This window comes from Notamacropus eugenii, chromosome X (assembly GCF_028372415.1).
Source record: "Notamacropus eugenii isolate mMacEug1 chromosome X, mMacEug1.pri_v2, whole genome shotgun sequence".
Lineage (NCBI taxonomy): Eukaryota > Metazoa > Chordata > Mammalia > Diprotodontia > Macropodidae > Notamacropus > Notamacropus eugenii.
In genome coordinates, this window is record NC_092879.1 from 77,923,022 (window position 1) to 77,940,083 (window position 17,062).

The following is a 17,062-nucleotide window of genomic DNA, read 5'->3' on the forward strand; positions in this document are numbered from 1 at the left end:
CTGCCCTTGGGGGAGGACGGTCACTGTGCACGCTTTGGCAGAGTATCTGAAAGCCTCTGGTGAGTGTGTCTCATCCTTGTTGGCCATTTTGGAGAGATTTATTACTGAGTGATGTTCTGGCCTTTCTTCTCACTGTTCCAAGCCTCACAGTTATTTAAATATTGTAAGAGCTATAGGAAGTCAAGTGAGCCAAGGCAGATTATTAAAAGAACATTTGTCGAGGTTTTAGAACGGACCTTTCTCACTTAATCCTCATTGGCTGGGCTGGGAGTTTGTTTTGACTTGCCCACTGTTTACTCCTGACGCTTGCTCCATGGATGACTATTGGCAGGAACCTGTGCAGATAGCACCAAGCCGGAATGGCCTCGGAGGGTCATGTTTTCCTTCTTTCTGTCTTGTTAGCTCAGTCTATGCCCACCCCCAGCCCTTCTTCTCTTCCCTCCTCTTCTGCCCTATTCTCGCTCCTATCAACTGAAAGCTTCATCTTGGGTCCAGGTGACTGTGAAGGCAGAGAATTGGCTGCAACTGACTCCATGCCACTTCTGCCCCCTCACTGGAATCATGGGACATGAGGCTTCCTTGGTAGCCAACAGATTTTCTTTCTTAAGCCTGAAGAACTACTCTAAGTCTCTTTAATTACTTAATTAAAATTGTTTAGTTATTTTATTCAGTCTCTAATGTTTCTTCAGGACATCAACAAATCTGTGTTCTCCATGCCACCTTATCTGGTGTGATTCTTGCTGTGTCCTCACATAAATCCCCCAGAGAGGAATTACCTGATGTGCTTGGGACCTTCCTCAAGGCCTTTGGTCATTCTTGGGCTACAGCACAGCATTCGAGCTATCAGTTGTGTTCTGCTAGAGTGACCTGGCTGACTGGCCCACCTTCTTTCCCTAACCACCTCTCCTGGATGGTATCTCTTATGCTGCTGCTTGTACACCAGCAATCATGGGTAACAGGTAATCTGTTGCAGCCTCCTTATGACCATATTATACAAGTATCTGTTGTCTTTTGGATCAATTTTGAGGTAGAATTGCCTAGTGGGTCGAGAGCTAGTCTGGGTGTCAGGAAGACCTAGATTCGAATTCTAGCTGTGTGTGATCATGTGTGATCACTAACTTTGCCCCCCTCACTTTCTTCATCTTTAAGACGGGCATCATACCTATATTTCCTGCCTCACCTCTAATGAGATAACGTACGTAAAGTGCTTTGCAAACCTTGAAGCACGATGGAAGTGTCTGTGGTCGATGTTAATATCGATTCTCTGGGAATGTGCTGTCTCCTGGGTCACCCCTAGACAGCCTCCCCAGCAGCAGGCTTGTGTGAAAAGAAGGGCTTTTGTGATGCAGAAGTAAAGGGTCATTTAGTCAATAAGCTTTTTTATTAAGCACCTACTGTGTTTGGTATACAGAGAAAGATTCTAGATACTCCCTGCCCTCAAGGAAATTCCTTACTTCCAAGGAGAAAAGAGCAAATCCATAGATGAGCCTGGCTCTTTAAAAAGTGGCTGTCCAGGGAGGAGGGGGAGCTAACACCTCCTTGTAGTCGTAAGTGGCCCCCAAGCAGAGTCTGGAAGGGAACAAGGAGTTGCCAGGGGAGGGGGCGGGAAGTGAGGAAAGAATGCATCTGAGACATGGAAGAAGGAGCAGAGGGAGATGGAATGATTTGTAAGAGGAGAAGCAAGATAGCCAGTTGGGCTGAAGTCCAGAGTGCATCATTAAAAGCAATCCAGCCCATTCTCTTCCTCCTATTCATTTGGGGTCCAAGCTCAGTGAACTGCCTGGCAGAGTTAGTTCAAAGGGAGTTTTTCATCTGGCTATATAATAATAGTCGGAGTAACACTGTCCTCTCAACTGACCATAGACTCCAGAAGAAAATGTTGGGATCATATGTGTACTGAGCCTTTAGCTGCCCAGAGTCTGAAAGGGATCCTCAGAGTTGGCCCTCAACCCATTTGTTTCCTATTTTCTAGTCTAAGAAGTTCTTAATTTCCTTCAATAGATGAGTGTTTCCAGGTAGGTGGCACAGTGGAGAGAGTGCTGAGTGTGGAGTTAGGAGGACCTGAGTTCAGATATGGCCTTACTTGCTATGTGACCGTGCACTAGTCACTAAACCTGCCTGCCTAGGTTTCCTAAACTTTAAAATGGGGATCATGGTAGCAGGGATCAAATGAGATATTTGTAAAGTGCCTGGCATGGTGCTTGGCACATAGGCACATAGTAGGGGCTTAATAAATACTTATTTCCCAGATAGCATTATCATTTAAAGGCAGGCCTCTTAGTGAGAATATTTGACTCAAAGGCAAACATTTAAGGGCCCACCAGGTTCCATTTATTTAGTGCTGTGAAAGGTTGCAAAGCACTTTATATACATGATCTCACTCCAATCTGTGATCTCAATACTACAACTACTCTTTTTCTCATTTTAAATGTAGGAAAACTGAGACCCAGAAATGTTAGAGGAGGCTGACAGACTTGCTTCTTATTCCACACTTAATAAGTATAAGGAGGCAAAAAGTGAACGGGGGCTTTCAGACTCCAAGTCCAATAGTCTTAACTCCTATGTCATACTGCTCCCTCCCAATGAACAAAGTTAAGATGGCCCCCTGCTCTCAAAAGGCTGTGGTCTAGAAGGGAGAACATGAGACACTAACACGTATCACAGTTGAGTAGACAATGTCATAAGCATAAATACAGGGGTAGGGTGGGAAATCAAGAGTTGTTGAGTTTGATTGGTGTAGGCAGGATGGAGTGAGATTTAAGCAAGCCCCAAATGTCATCCGAAATGTGCTGGTGAACATTGGGGGGGACATCAAAAATATTTTTTAGCAGAATCACAAGAGCTATGTACGTGCGAGAGGACAAATCTGAAGTAAAAGAGAGGAGCCCAGGTGGGTGGTGATCAGGCTTTGCCCAATGGTGGGGGCAGTTAGCATAAAGAGAAAGGGGGCAGATGGGGGAGATGCCATGCATGAAGAGGTGACAAGTGATGGTAATGGATACCCAATGCCATCTCCAAGGATACAACCGTGGCAGAGTGGATGAATTTAGGTTTCACAGACAGAAAGAGCAAGTTCATGGGAGATTTCATGGGAAAGATAACAAGCCCTGTTTTGGACAGGTTTGGTTTGAGGTGCCAGTGGGAAATCTCAAGGCAGGAGCATTTACTCTGAAGGTTTGGAGCTAAGGAGAGAGGTGGGTAGAAAAATCATCTCCAGCATTCCTCTACCTTCCCTGTGTGGTCTGGACATATTTGCTTTATTGCTGTACCTTACGTGCAATTCTCCATGTTTGTTCTCTAGACTTTGGCCCAGACTTGCCTTTATTCCAGCCTAAAATGAACTGCTGTCTTACCTCCACCTCCCCAAATCCCCTTTCTTCCTTCCAAATGCTGCTCAGGCAACTCTTGCTATGTGAAATTTGTATCAATCCTCCTAGATGCTAAGGCTCTAGCGCTGGCTAGAGCCCCCTCCCCTAATTAATTTTGCTTCTGGTTTTTATCTACCCATATATGTACATGCTATCTCTCCGGATGAGGAAGCAACTGTCATTTTTGTCTTTGTATTCCCCAGTACCTAGCACAATGACCAGCGCATAGTTGGAGTTTACTAAATGTTTGTTGACTGATTATTTTGGAAGGCATCTGTAAAGGGATGGCAGTGCAAGCATTGGGACTGAATAATTGCCAAGGAAGAGAAAGAGAGAAAAGGAGTGGTTAAAGATCTAGGAGGAGAAAGCCCAGGTATATGTGGCACCTTTGAAACAAAGGGAGGAAAGAATATCCAGAAGGGGCAGCCAGCAGTGTTGAAAGCTGCAGAACTGTCAAGGATGCCGGGCCTGAAAAACGTGGCTGGAATTGTAGTTTAGTAGATGATGAGGAGTTGGACGTGACTGAAAAATGACTGAACAGCAAGGTGACCTTTGCTCTGGGGGAGGAGCAGTAGAAATAAGATGGAGTCAGGAAAGAAACCCAACCCCTTGGTTGTGAAGAAGTTGAAACACCCAGTGGAAGTATTTTCCCCCCAAGACTTTGAACAGTGTGAAAGAAAAAGGTGGTCTAGACCAGGGCTTCTTAAACTTTTTCCACTCACGACCCCTTCAGTGCTTCTTAAATTGTGGGTTGCGACCTATATGGGTCCTCATAGGCCTTTCTAGCTTAAGAACTAGGATCCTATTAAGTTATAGATGAGTTGGCAGTCTGCATCAGTAGAGGGAACTTCCATACTGGGAGTGTCCCCTATCAGGGAAATCACAGAGATGGGAACACTGAGAGGTTCTTCTGAACAATAGACAATGTGTGAGGCAGAGCACTGGCATGCATGCCATGTTTGTTTTTCACTTTGAAGAAATCCCCCTTTGGGCCCCCTTTTCTTGGGACTTGTGTAGAAGTGCACATCTAGTGGCCGTGATAAAGAGCAGCTCCTGGGAAACATGGTGGCAGCAGAAATAATTGGGCTATCGTGAGCCCTGCTGCCGGACCTTGCCGATCACTGACAATTTACATATCTTAGGCAAACCTTTGTTGATTTCTGTCATTTCTGCACTATTATGTGCCTTTCTGGATAATTACCAGTTAATGTGAAAAAGCAGATGGAAAAAACCTTGAAATTTCTGATAGAGAATCCTCAGACCTCGCCTCTTATCTGTGCAGAGCAGCTTCCTGATTTCAAAGGAAGTTCCCAAACCTTTGTTAAAAAATGTCCCCGATTCCCAGTTTGAATGGGCCAAATGACATTCAGCTGAAATTATTCTGCTTTTTCCACAATTAAATTCCATTATCGGGAGCTGTCCAAGTAAAAGGAAAGGCCCCTTAACTAATGTGTCCGTTGTGTGCCTTCTTGCTTCCGTGTCGTGGGCTCTATAAAGCTGTGTGATTTGGAGGGGGGAGATAAACAATAGCTGTAATTTGGTGACAGTGCATGAGCAGGTGTAGACCTTCACTGCGGATGCTTCCTCCATCTTCTGCATCACCATCCCCTGCCCCAGTGCTGAAACCACCCCTCAGAGACCAGCTGCTCATTTCATTGCCAAGTGAGGGGAGAGGCCACAGGATGTTGTTCTATTTGCCACATCCCCTCAGAAGCATGGCAGAAGGAGCTGATTTATGAGGAAAGAGGCATGTAAGAAAACATGGGCTTGGAGGTTGTGATGAGATTTGCCTTTTGGCTTTGCCCTTGGTGAGCTCTCCTTTTCATGGTCCATGACTCATAGAAAGTGTCTGTTTTTAGCTCTGCCATTTGATAATGGATGGAAACTGGAGAACACAGCAGACACATTAACCACAAAGCTGTCTTCTCTGCTGCAGAGGCCTTGGGACTTTTTAGGAGGGCAGGGCAATGCAGAAATATCCTGGGGTCCAGGGCTAAGTCTTTGCTAGTCATCTGCATGGCTTTGCACCTGACTAGGTACTTAGGGAACAAGACCTTTTGTTTCAGTCTCATTCATATAGCCTATGTTGGTCTGGTGCATATCCTCCGGAGAGAACATGTTGGTGACTACTTCAAGTTGAAATGGTTATTCTCATAAAATGTTCCTGAAAATGAAATTGTCACACATCCTGGCTAACTCCCAAGGTTTTACTCCATACCCATCAGGGTGGCAAAATTGACAAAAGACAAAAATGCTATGTTGGAAGGGGTGTAGGAAGGTAGGTCCACAGCTGCACTGTGGATGGAACTGTGAGGTGGTCTCATTGTTCTGGAAAACAGTTTGGAACTAGACTACAAAAACCACTAAACCTAGCAATTTCACAACTGGGCATATTCCCAAAGGAGGTAAAAACCAAGGAAATAGTTCCATATATGAAATATATGTGTGTGTGTGTGTGTGTGTGTGTGTGTGTGTGTACACATATCAGCATGTTGGGCAATTGCTAAGTGAATGGCCACATTTGGGGAATGGCTAAACAATTTGGGGTAGAGGAAGGCCATGTTAAGGAATGTTAACTATGAACAATTAAGAGCAACTTGGGAAGAGCTGGAGGAAGTGATTGGTAGAGAGCCGAACTAGCGGAATTAGGAGAACAGTCTATAGTGTAGATGGTTTAGAATCCTCTTCTGTCACCTCGTTGTGACGCTGTCCAAGTTTTACAGAACAAATCCTTTTATTGAGGGGAGGGCTGTGCTTGAGGACCTAGAGGATTTTATGGGGAGGGAAACAGACAATAACAACATTTTTATAAAACCAATAAAATATTTATTTGAAGTTCTGGCTGAAAATAACAATAGAAAAGCACATTGTTAAGCCAAGAAAACAATACCACTATATATTTATTTTTATATATATTCATTTTATTTATTTTTAGTGTTCTACAATCACTACCATAAAACTTAGATTTTTTCCCCCTTCCTACCCCTCCCACCCCCCTCCCTCCCCAAGACGGCATACAATTCTATATAGAATCTACACATACATTCCTAGTGAATACGTTTTCACTATAGTCATGCCATGTAGAAGAACTAAAATAAATGGGAGAAATCATATAACAAACCAAAACATAACACACACACACACACACACACACACACAAAATGATCTGCTATATTCTGTGAATGAATTCCATAGTTCTTTCTCTGGATGTGGAAGGCATTTTGCCTTGGAAGACCATTGGGAATTTTTTTTATGTCCTTGCATTGCTATGAAGATCCAAGTCTACCAGAAAAAACTCTCGCACACTGTGGTCATTGCTGTGCACAGAGTTCCCCTGGTTCTGCTCCTTTCGCTCAGCATCCGTTCATATAAGTCTTTCCAGGCCTCTCTGAAGAATTCCTGTTCATCATTTCTTACAGCACAATAGTATTCCATTACATTCATATACCATAATTTATTCAGCCCATTCCCCAATGGATGGGCATCCCCTTGATTTCCAGTTTTTGGCCACCACAAAAAGAGCTTCTATAAATATTTTTATACATGTGATACCACTCTATTTAGTAAAAGCGAAATAAGTATTGATTCAGGAGAGGTAGTAGGTGTAATAGAACTCAGAAGACCCAGGTTCCAATTGGCCGTTTACTACCTGTGTGTCCCTGGGCAAGTCACTCACTCTCCTTCTCTGGGCTTCAGATTGCTTGTCCTTGAACATGATTATATTCATGAAGTCTTCCTTATACTGTGGTGGTGCCTTCAGGAGGGGGGAGGGGAGGGATGGTGATTAAGAGAGGGATCTGTAGGCCAATGAAGTGCTACAGTGTGATTAGAAAGCAGTGAGAGGGACTTGTAGAAATCCCAGGAGAAGTCCAGGCTGTTGGGGCAAGTGCATCAAGAGAGCTACCATCAGGAAGTGGGGGAAGACATAGATGCTCTGCTGTGTTAATTTAATAAAAAAAAAAAATGAATGCAGATTTAAGGGGTAGGTAAGTGCTTGAAATAATAGTAACGGTATCTCAGTTTTTTCCCCAATAGTCGAACAGGCATGAGCCGCTAGGTGGCGCTGCAGTGCATAAAGCACCAGACCTAGAGTCAGAAAGACCTGAGTTCTAATGTGGCCTCAGACACTTACTAGGTGTATGACCCTGAGCAAGTCACTTAACCCTGTTTGCCTCAGCTTCCTCATCTGTAAAATGAGCTGGAGGAGGAAATGGCAAATTACTTTAGAATCCTGGCCAAGAAAACCCCAAATTGGGTCACGAAGAGTTGGACAAGACTGAAAACCACCAAACAGCAACAGAGCTGGCAGGTGCAGTCTGACAGAACAAGCCCTGGATTTAGTAGCAGAGACCCAACGTTCAAATAGGATTCTGCCACTCATGCCTTGTGAGTCAGTGGGACAAGTTCCTTCCTCTTCTTGGGCCTCCATGTCCTGTTCTGTAAAATGGGCTTAGATGCTCCTGCTCTCAATCTATAGATGTTCCTTTCAAACTTGCAGTTGATATGATTGGGCACTGTGCTCCCACCTGCCGCCACTCTTGATTAAAGAATGTGAGAAAATCAAAGCTGCCTGAAAACAACATCTTTCTCAGATGGATGGGGCATCTCAAAGTTGGGAAATGACTGTACTTCATCTCATCATTTTGTAGCCACAACTGCTGCTTCAGTCAGCTCACCAGGAAGGAAACAAGGATGTGTTCAGTGCCTACCACGTGCCACCCACTGTGCTAAGCACTTTACAAATATTGCCTCATTGGATGTTCACGACAGCCTTGGTAGGTAGATATCATTATCTCCATTTTACAGATGAGAAAATTGAGGCAGACAGAAATTTGTGACTTGTCCAGAGTCACATAGCTAGTAAGTGTCTCAGGCTGGATTTGAACTCACGTACTCCTGATTCCAGGACCAAATATGCAAACAGTTGCAGGACAATCGGTTTCTTGCTGATTATTTTTCTTCCATCTGCAGAACAGCTGCCTAAAAAAATGCCCACTTGTCTATATTGTTCTTGTGGTACTCATCTTCATTCACACTGTTTTACCCAGAAGTGTAACTTTTGTTCTTTATAAACAATCAGAATGTAAATTTCATCCAGCCTGGAGTCAAACCACACCCTAAGTAGAAAGTTGTTGGAGGGATAGCTAGGATGATGGGACCAATTGAGCTTTGCCCCTATTCTGTTCGTGCTTCCCCTCCTTCACTGTTTTTTTCTGGCTATTCGCTGTGTAAAAGAGCTCTATTGTATGGAATTGTACTTAATATGATAGTGTCTTCAAGCTGTCAGAGACTTCAAGCCTCAATTTCCTCAGCTGGAGATAAGAGGTAGTTGGATTAAATGGATCTGCAAAGTCCCTTTCACCAACATTTGATGTGGTATGTTCTAAAACAGAGATGTCAGACACTCAGCCATCCAGCAACACTCCCAAGTACAACATGAGCCAGATTAAAATGTAATTGGGAAATAGCAAAATAAATAAAAAATACAGTAAAACATAGATAATGTTATTATGTGGTTTTGTAAGTCAATATGCACCTGCAGGGCTTCTTAAGTATGGTTTAATGGGCCCTGCTTCTTCTTTGAATTTGACACCACTCTTCTAGAGAGGTCAAGTGACTTACCTTTTTTTTTTTGGCCACTTGTCCAAGACCATCCAATGACTTAATGTTAGAAACAGACCTAAAAATCAAGACTCCTGACTCTCAGGTACATATTCTTTGTACTGTACCACTTATGTGCTTTTTTATTCTGACACCCAAATCCAAAATGGGCTCTCCTCTCTCTCTAGTTTCTCTATGCTTAACTCTTGGTGCCCCTTAGTGTTTCCTTTTTGCTTCCCTCTTCCCTCTTGGGAATTGTCACGCAATACCAGGCACCTCAGCTTTGAGCCTTCAGACATGTCTAAAGCCCAGCAACTCTCTTTTAAAACAGTTAATAATTTATTGTAAAGTTGTGAGTTTTTTCCTGCATTGAAATTTTTAAATTTTTAAAATTTAATTTGTTTTCTATTTTCAACAATCGCTTCCATAAGTTTTAAATTTTCTCCCCCTCCTTTCCCCTTTCCTTCCCTCTCCCTCTCCAAGACAGCATGTAATCTTATATGGGTTCTACACATATATTCTTATTAAACACATTTTCACATTAATCATGTTGCATAGAAGAATTAAAATGAGTGGGAGAAGCCATGAGAAAAACCAAACCAAAAGAAAACATAACAAAAGAGAAAACAGTCTACTTCATTATGTGTTCCAACTCTATAGTTCTTTCTCTGGTTGTGGATGGCATTTTGTATCAAGAGTCCTTTGGAAATGTTTTAGGTCCTTCCATTGCTGTGAAGGCTAAACAGTCCTTGCACACTGTGACTGTTACTGTGTATAACTTTCTTCTGGCTCTGCTCACTTCACTCAGCATCAGTTCATATAAGTCTTTCCAGTTTTTTTCTGAAGTCTGCCTGTTCATCATTGCTTATAACACAATAGTATTCCATTGCATTTCTATACCACAACTTGTTCAGTCATTCCCCAATGGATGGGCATCCCCTCGATTTCCAGTTCTTGACCACTACAAAAAGAGCTGCTATAAATATCTTTGTACATATGGGTCCTTTTCCCATTTTTATGATCTTTTTGGGATACAGCCCTAGAAAAGGTATTCTGGGTCAAAGGGGAAGCAAATTTTTATAACCCTTTGGGCATAATTTCAAATTGCTCTCCAGAATGGTTGGATCAGCTCACAGCTCCACAAATAATGAATTAGTGTTCCAACTCTTCTCCATTTATCATCTTCCTGTTTTGTCATGTTAGCCAATCTGATAGGTGTGATATGGTACCTCAGAATTGTTTTCATCTGCATCTCTATAATCAATAGTGATTTAGAGCATTTTTTTTCATATGACTATATATAGCTTTAATTTTTTTCCTCTAAAAACTTCCTTTTTATATCCTTTGACTATTAATCAATTGGGGAATGACTTATATTCTTGTAAATTTGACTCAGTTCTCTTTATTTTAGAAATGAAAGCCCAGCAACTCTTAAGGAAGATTCCTCAAAGGGTTACCTTTTTTACTTTCAAACCTCATAACACATTCTTCAGTGAGTGACCTATTCAGGAGTGAGTTCAATCCTCCAACTCAGTCAAGTCAATCAACAAGCAACTCTTAAATGCATTCTATATGCTAGCTACTATGTGCTAAACTCTGGGAATACAGGTATAAAAATAAAAAAAATCCCTTTCCTCAAGGGGCTTACATTCTCTAGGAAGAGACAAAACCTCTACTGGTGTATAAAAGATACAGATTAGGTAGAAGATAATCTCAGAGAAAAGACACTGGTAACTGGAGTTAACATTTAAGTTGAGCCTTGAAAAAAGCTATAGGCCTAAGAGGTAGAGGTGAGGAGGGGCTGAGCACTGCAAGTGTGGGAAAGTCCACCTGTACAAAGGCACAGAGGTGGGAGGTGGAAAATCCTATATCAGGAGCAGCAAGTATGACAAAGTATGTGGAGGGGAGTAATATGCAAGAATATTGGAAAGATAGAAAGGCATAGGTTATTAGGGGCTTTAAATGCCAAACAGAGGAGGTCATATTTGATTCTAGAAGTGATAGGGAACCACTAGAATATATTGCCTGGTTGGGGAAGGGGCATACTCCCTATGGTCAGGTCTATGCTTTGGAAAAAAAAAAAAAACATTGGAGGGGGGGGGTGAGGGGGGGGGAGAGACTTGAGTTAAGGAAACCAATTAGGAAGCCCATTGTAATAGCAGAGACAAAAGAGAATGAGGGCCTGTACTAGGATGGTAACTATGTGAAGGGAGAGAAGAGGGTATGTAGGAGAGATGGGGAGATAGAAAGTGGATATTGTGAGGATATCAAGATAAGATTAGGCAACTGATTGAACTGGGGCAAGAGGTACCTGGAATAATGTAAGCTGCAAAGCTGGGTGACTGGAATGGTTACAACTCTGACAGTGACAGGGAAAACTGGAAGAGGGGTAGATTTGGGAGAAAGAGAATGAATTCTGATTTGGACATGTTGAGTTTGAGCTGCCTACATCCATTTCAAGATGATATGGGACTGGCTCTTAGGCAAGAAATCTGTTCATGTTTCCCTGATCAGGGATGGGTTGTACCACTGTAATCTATAGAAGAGAGTTCTTAGAAGGGCCCACAAAAGGTGGGCTACTTTAGGGGCATTTTCTCTTTGTTTTGTCAGGGACTAAGAACACTGAATGCCTCATACCTCAGCCTTCCATTGCCACGCTCGTTTCAGGCAACCATTCCTGAAAGATATAGTTGAACTAGTACAATGATCACAGGATATGGATCCCTCCTGTTGAGTGCAAACTAATGAAGTACTTTGCAGGTGTCTTAATTTCCATGTAACATTTAGACCAACTGATTTTTTGTTTAAATAAATTTTTACTGATTTTTTTTACACATCACCAGATTTTCCCTTAGTATTTCTTTCCTTTCTCTTCCTAAAATGTCATTTCTTATAGCAAAGAATCTTTAGAAGAGGGAGAAGGAAGAGGAGGAAGAGGAGGAGGAGGAGGAGGAGAAGGAATAGCAATCTGGGAAAACTGATAGAAACATCCAAAAAATCGTACATTACACATGTGGATCCCCTCCCCACTTTCTTAAGGACATCTTCTTATCTCTCTTCTTTGGGGTTAATCTGGTTCTCTATGATTTTGTAACAATAATTTTTTGTAGTGTTATAGAGGTCGTTCTTTCCATCTACACTGATACATTCTGTTCTGGCTCTGCTCACTTTGTATCAGTTCATGTAAATCTTTCCATATATCTTGGTATTCACTGTGCCCATTGTTTCTTATAGCATACAAATGTTTCATTTTAGTGATGCCTCACATCCTGCTTGGCTGTTTCCCAGTCCAGGAACATCTACTTTGCTTCTACTAGAAGTATCTCCTTGGGAGTATATTACTAGTAGTAGAACCTCTGGCTCAAAGTATCTGGGCATTTCAGTCCTTTTTTTTGCATAATTCCATATTATTTTACAAAATGGTTATACGAATTCACAGCCCCATTGAAAATACACTAGTATGCTTGTCTTTCTCTAACTTCTCCAGCATTGATTGCTCTTAAATTTTGTCTCCTTTGCAGATGAGGTGAATGTGAATTGATGTCCCAGGAAAGCCAACCAATTCTAATAACTATTATGAACAAGTAGAGTATCTACTCTTTGTAGCTTGTAGATAGGTTGCTCAGTGGTAGCAGTCCAGGAAAAGTCCCTTCCACTTCTGTATGGAATGTACTGTTAGTGATTGAGCCAGGGGAAAATGCATTGCTTCCTCCCTGCCATCCTCTTTTAAATGCTGCCTCCCCTGTTGGGGACATTAAATTAGTTTTGGTTTTGGTGTAAAGGTGCTTTGGTCTCAGAGGATTTGTCATTTGAGACATCACTGTATGAATCCAGTCCTAAATTCTATGATCCTTAGCATTGGTACTAGAAGGGATAATAAGATCTGGAGCTGGGAAGGACCTTGGAGAGCTCCTCCCAACTTCTCATTTGACAGATGAGAAAACTGAGACACAGAGAAGAGGTGCTGCTTGTCTATCTTTATACAGGTAGCAATTGTGAGAATCAGGATCCAAACGCAGTTTTGTTGGCTCCCAAGTCTATGCTCTTTCCATTATACTAACCTGTGTCTCATGCTTATTTTCAATTTCTTGTCCACCACTTGTATTTGCCTTCTTATTCCACAAACACTACAGGAATCTCAGAAAACAAATACCCACTGAAATTCTTTTGCTTTTGTTTTTGTGTTTTACCCTTTTGGCCACTACTTCACCTTTCATGTACTCTGTATACCTCATTTTATATACTTCAATCTACTCTATTTCTACTCCAGCTTCTTTAACATCTTCAAAAGACATTCTGACAAGGGCCAATGGAAGTACAAACCATAATAGCACTTATTACCATTTCTCATATGCACTCCCTACTGTGCTCTGACCACCACCATGATAGAAGCCCTCATCTCCTCACACCAGGGCTATTGTCGTAGCCTGCTGGTTGCTTTTCCCATCTTAAGTCTGTCTTGACCTCTAATTTCCAGTTCTATCCCACCATCTTATAGTTTGGCTACTCCTTTTTCCCCTCACAGCAGTAAGAGGTCTTAGAGATCATCTCATTTTACTTATACCAGACCAAGAACCTCTTCTATGACATTATTGATAAATGGTCACTGAGAACAAGTTTTTTCTGACATCAAGCCTAAATCTTTTGTGTGTGTATGTGTATGTGTGTGTGTATATGTGTGTGTGTGTGTGTGTGTGTGTGTGACTTCTACTCTTTGCTTCTAGCTCTGTCCTCTGAGGCCGTGCAAAGAAAGTCTAATCTCTCAGAAAGTTGTGATGTGTCTCTTCTGCCTTTCCCCAGGCCCTCTCTAGAATTAACACCCCAAGTTCTTTCAACCAGAACTTTGATGGAATAAATTTGGACTCTTACTATCCATGTTCTTATCTGGGTACTTTCCAGGTTATCAATTTCCTTTCTAAGAAGTAATACCAAGAAATGAACTTTGGATGTGATCTGGTCAGGACAGCATTCATCAGGAAACTCTTCACTATAATATTAGATAGTATGCCTTCCTGAATACCACCTAACATTGCATTAGCTTTGGGGGCTGCCCTAGCATGTTACTGCCTCATTTTGAAGTCTGCTGAAATCCCTACATGGCCTAATGTAGGCCTTACCCCCTCTTGTACTGTGTATTGATTATTTTTATCCCAAGTATAATACATTTATCCCTACTGCTTCCAGGTCTTTGAATGGATTTTATCTTACCATTTTGTCATCTGTAAATTTGATAATTAGAGTAGATTTCTCTTTATCCAAGTCACTGATAAAAGTGTTCCAGCATATATCCTTGAGGTACTTCACTAGTGACCTTTAAGTTGGCTTGGAACTGTTCCTGACTACTCTTTGGCTCATCTGTCTCATTAATTGTGCCATCGTCTACTCTATATCTCTCTGTTCTGTAAAAAAAAAATAACATTAGCAACTTTGTCAAACGCTTTGCTAAAATCTAAGTAAACTATACCCCTAGCATTCTCCCTGATCTTCTCATCACGCTGCCCAAAGTCTGCAACGCTACCAGAACAAAATGTCATGGGGAAATATTAACAAAATACATAAAAATACAATGAAACACAGATAACATTATATTTTCAAATTAAGTCAATCTGAAACCCCCAGGGATCTTTACATATGGATCATTGGCCCTCCATTTTTGACACCAATGGGCTAGTCTAGTAACTTGCAGTTCTCAATTAAACCTTACCGATGTATATGATCACTACTTCCTTTTCTCAGTGCCCACTGATTATACCTTTTGATGGCATATTTTAAAATTTTGACAGGAGTCGATCAAGCTCACTGCCCTATGGTTTTGCCACCAATGCCCCAACTGATGCAACCAAAGGCTCGATGTTACTGCTTTGTCCATTAGCAGAACTGATATTCCCCTTCCCCTCCAGTATTACTGTGCCATTAGGTTTGCTCTCTGGAGGGATGCACATATCAATCCTTGCTAGGTGAGAATTCTTTCCTCAGCTGATGTTTCAAGAAGTCTGAAAAGGCCACCAAGTTTGAGGGCAGATGACTGGGGCTCAGGTTCTAGCTGTGTGATCTTGGGCCACTGCCTTTACTCTTCTGAGCTACAACATCCTTCCCTTCCAATCGAGAATGCTCATCTCTCCCACCAAGTAGCTTAGGTGAGGACCACATTTTGTAGACCTTAAAGTGCTATGTGAGTCATAGAAGAAAAGGACTTGAAGTTGGGAAGGCATGAATTCAAATCCTGCCTTTAACACACACTGGTGAGGTGACCTCAGGTGACTTGTGGCTTTAGGCCACAAGTGTCAAACACACACACACACACACACACACACACACACACAAACTACTAAGTTGAACTTGAAGCTGATTAAAAAGCAATTGGGAGATAATTAACAAAATAAAAAATATAGATAACAGAGCATTTTAAAATTAAGTTAAAATGTGGCCCTTATGGATCCTTATGGTTTAGTGATCTCTGCTTCTATTTGAGTTTGATGACACTTGTCTAGGCAACTCTCTAAGATCATAACTTATCTAGCAGGTACTGATATTTATCAGTGGAGGGAGTTTTTCTTCTTTTTAAATATTTTATTTTTTTCCAATTACATGTAACAAATTTTGGCATCTTTCTTTTTTTAAATTTTGAGTTCCATATTCTCTCCTTCCCTCCTTCCTTCTCTCCTCTTTGAGAAGGCAAGCAATTTAAGATAAGTTGTATACGTGCAATCATGCAAAACATATTTCCATATTAGTCATATTGTAAAAGAAAACACAGATGAAAAAGCAACTCAAGAAAATAAAGTAAAAAAAGGTATATTTCTATCTGCATTCAGACACTATCAGTTCTTTTTCTGCAGGCAGATAACATTTTTCATCATGAATCCTTTGTAATTGTCTTGGATCATTGTAATGCTGAGAATTTCTAATTCATTCATAGTAGATCATTATGCAGTATTGCTTTTACTGTATACAATGTTCTCCTGGTTCTGCTTGATTCACTTTGCATCAGTTTATGTCTTTCTAAGTTTTTCTGAAATCATCCTGCTCATCTTTCTTATGGAACAATAATATTACTTTACAATCCTATATTACAACTTGTTCAGCCATTCCTCAATGGATGGGCATCCCCTCATTTTCCACTTTTTTTGCTACTTCTAAAGAGCTGTTATCAATATTTTTGTACCTATAGGTCCTTTTCCATTTCCTTTTTTATCTCTTTGGAATACAGACCTAGTAGTGCTATTGCTGGGGGGAGTTTTTTTCACTTACATTTCCCTATAAAAATGAAACTACAGTTCTAGACTCTCACTTCCCCTACCACCCCCAAAGGATCATAACCATCATGGGACAGTTATGAGCTCAAATGAGATAATGTCTACTAAGAACTATACAAATATCAGTTCTTGTCATAAGCTGTAAGCTCCTTGAGGCAGGTACTATTTCATTTTTGTCTTTGTATCCCTAGCATGTAGTTCAGTGCCTGGTAGATAATAGGTGCTTAATAAATGTTTATAGATTAATTTATCATTGCTACAGTTGTCAGCACCATAACTAGGATAAGGCAAATGGAGTTTTTACCTAAGGTGCTGTTAACATTTGAGAGGGTATCTTTCTTTTCCATGCCGGTCTGTGGCCCACTGTCCCCAGGTTAGACAGTAATTCCTAAGCCCTCTTGTGCTATCCCACCTTTGAGGAAATGGAGTAGAACTTGTATGCTGATGTAGATGCTAAAATAAAACTTCAAAAGTCCCCCTGCAAGCTCAGACGGAACAGTAGAAATAGCTTGGAAAACCCCTACGATCGTGTTCTGTGGACAGCCAAATTTCTCTCATGGATCGAAGGCTCCCTAACATGGTTTTAAAAGGTTGCTTGTGATATAGTCAGTGTGCATGTCTGGGTGGGGCAGGAGAGGATGTTTTGAAATTTTTAAATGGTAGAGACAGAGGAATTGGAAGAGAATGGGGAAGAAGATTCTAGCAAACGGACATTCTCATCCAAGCTTGCCAAGAGAGGGAAGTCTCATTCCACCAGGTGCGGTGAGGGTAGGAGAGTCTAGAAGAGAAGGCCAGGTAGTAAAACAGCACCTCTCCTATGGAAAAGGGCAGAGGAAG